The following is a 2,977-nucleotide window of genomic DNA, read 5'->3' as shown; positions in this document are numbered from 1 at the left end:
GGGGGGGGGGAGAAAAAGTGGGTCTATTGTTTCATCAGATAACATAGAAATTCAGTTAAGTTTACCAAACTCACCCAAGTAATCATTATTCAACTTTTTTAAAAGTGACTGATAATTTTGGTTCCTCAATTATTGAAGGCCTAACTTCAGATACAAAAGTGTTTTTCAGAGAATCTGATCTCTGTGATATGTTTGGAATTAAACACCCCAAATTTAATATATCTAAAATTACTAGTTACACCAAATGTTACCATTTCTACCCTTCAACAGAGGTTGGTAGTCTGGTGTGATTCCAAACATGTTTGGCAAAGAAAATGAAAATCTCAAGCAAGTGAGATATTGATTGAATTATCAAACAGAAACAGCCCAAATTCCCTAGCCAGAGGAAATCCACACTTAGGAACTCAAGTGATGCTAAATTTTAGTTTCTTCATCAAGACCCCATAGTAATCTAACTTTCTTAACTTTCGTAGAGGTCCACTTCCCTGACAGGAAGAGGGCTAAACTTGAGTTTGCACATTTTAATGCTTCATTATAATACCTTCTCCTGGGTCAGTGATCAGTTTGTTCACTTTCCTGTCTTCATTGTTCCAATTTCTACTTTTATGCTTCATCCAGCATTGTTTCCTTAATTTCCAAAATATAACTTCTATAAATCATTTTATACTTCACACATAAGTAACCCTTTTTGCCCACATTTAATAAAAAGAACCTTCAAAAACTTCCATCAATCACATTAGCTTTTCTTCACTTGTGTCATTATAATTTTAGTTCTCTCATATATTAATAAAGTCCATACATTTCAGCCTGTGTGTTTGAAGATTTGCTTAAGGAACTCTTGGTACTCACTTTTTTGCAAGTTCACTTGATCTCAGATCTATATAACCTCTGGTACTTCCGCTACTTCACTCCATATTATCAAAAAGTACTCAGCCAGAAAGAGCTTCATGCAGCAAAACTCAGACCATTAGATATAGTTCATCTATTCATCACTCTGAGTCTAGCTATATCTTTAATGTACCCATCACTGTGGTGTCTGAGAGCAAGCCCAGAATTTGTTGTTTCTTACCACAATCTAGCTGGATTCACACCTTTGGAAGACAGTTATTCTCTCCTCTCTTTCAGTTCACTGACCCAGCTTATAATACAGTCACCTCTTAGAATGCAATTGGGTTCTATATTCAATATAAAATACCTCCCCCCGCTTCAAAAAATAATGAGCCTTTGAAGGCAAACACCCACTGCAGGGCTGCAGCACCAGTAATGCTACTACAGTGTTAATGAAAACAGAGGTAGTAACACAGATGATATTGAGAGCCTGACACTCTGAATAAGTTTGCAATGAGAAAATGACTTATCATGGGAGGTGAAGAAGCATAAAGGTTCTTATCTCTTGCCCTTGTAATAGCATTTTTTTTTCCTCTTCCATAAGTGGTTGCTCTCTCCTTCCTTCTCTTTCCTTAAAAATTACATTCAACAGGTAAATTCACTGAAGGACAGATTGTTTCATGTGCCAGTTCTCCACTCTGTTCTGGAGAAAGAGGCAGCATTCAGAAAATGGTTCTGACTTTCAACTTCAGAGTGCCAGATCTCAAACAATGTCACTCACAGTGACTGCCTCCTAGTATTAAATACTGGAAAGGCCTAGCCTATTTCAATGGCTCAAATATGACTCCTGGTCCAGAGGCTCATTCCTGGTGCTTACGCAAAATAAGATTAAGTGTGCTCGTGCAAAGAAAAGGACAAGATTTATTCACTGATTGATTGATTTGATTGATTACAATTCTGACAGGCAAGGCAGTTATGGATGTGCTGTGAGTTCAATAATAGAAAATTCAAAGGGCATAAGCTCTGCAAGAAAGGGCATACTTCTGCAGGAGCAGCAGCTAGTGATGACTACTTAAAGAATGATTTATTTGCTTTATATAACAGAAAGTTGTACAGCAGTAGTGTAAAGTATGCATATGCTTAAGGATTAGGTAGAGATAGTACAATGGTACTTTTTTTTTATTTCTTCCTCTGATCTGTATCCAAGCAATAAATAAATGCAATCCATTTAGCTTAAGGAATACTTTAGTTTGGGTTTGGCCAATTTTAAAGATAAGGGGTCATTTGAGAAATTGAGATCCAAAGCTGCACTGAGACAGTACTGAACCTTACTGGTATGTAGACCTGAGCTTTAGGTCTCAATATTCACCAATTACTCTTTCTATACTCCTGTAGATAAAACTACTAGCCTATCTGCTTCCTGCACTTATATCCGAGATTCACTAGTTTATTGAACCACTAAAGTTAAAACAACATTTTTGCTCCACTTTGTTTTATTTTAGTTTGCTTTGTATTGTACCCACTTGGGTTTTCAGATAGTAAGGAGAGAAACTCTTTTTATTTCTTTGGAACATTTTACCTCTATAGAGCAAGGCATACATCTGTGTGGAAGAGTTCTGTTAATGTCTCATGTTCAGTGCCTCCATCTCAAGTGATTGTGACAATAGTATCTCAGAAGCATGATGGAAGTATTGGAAGACTAAGTAAAACACAAGCTCTACAAAACAGAGGGAAAGCACCTTAGCCAGTTACACTGCTGACAGCCATATTGTGGGGAAAAGGAAACTCCAGTAACCTGTTCATATGCCCAAACTTGAGACACTACTGTGAGATAAATGAGGCCTGAACAGGATATCAGCTGTTTGGTAACACCTGTCTGTGCCTATGCATTTTTACCCTGAAGTAAATAAAAACTACTCTGTGGCAGCTAACCCTTCTTTCATTCATAGATTAAGGGTCGGAAGGGACCTAGTAGATCTTCTAGCCCAACCCCCCGCCAGGGTGGGAGAACAACAAAGAAACCCCAGAAAGAGAAACGGGACTCAAATGAGTCCAGCCAGGTAGGCATCCAGCCTCTTCTTAAAGACCCCCAGGGTAGGGGCCAGCACCACTTCCCTTGGAAGTTGGTTCCAGCTCCTAGCCGCCCTAA

The sequence above is a fragment of the Gavialis gangeticus genome, unplaced genomic scaffold (genome assembly GCF_001723915.1).
Source record: "Gavialis gangeticus isolate Ggan-Ray unplaced genomic scaffold, GavGan_comp1, whole genome shotgun sequence".
In the NCBI taxonomy this organism is placed as follows: Eukaryota; Metazoa; Chordata; order Crocodylia; family Gavialidae; genus Gavialis; species Gavialis gangeticus.
This window is presented reverse-complemented; position numbering follows the sequence as displayed.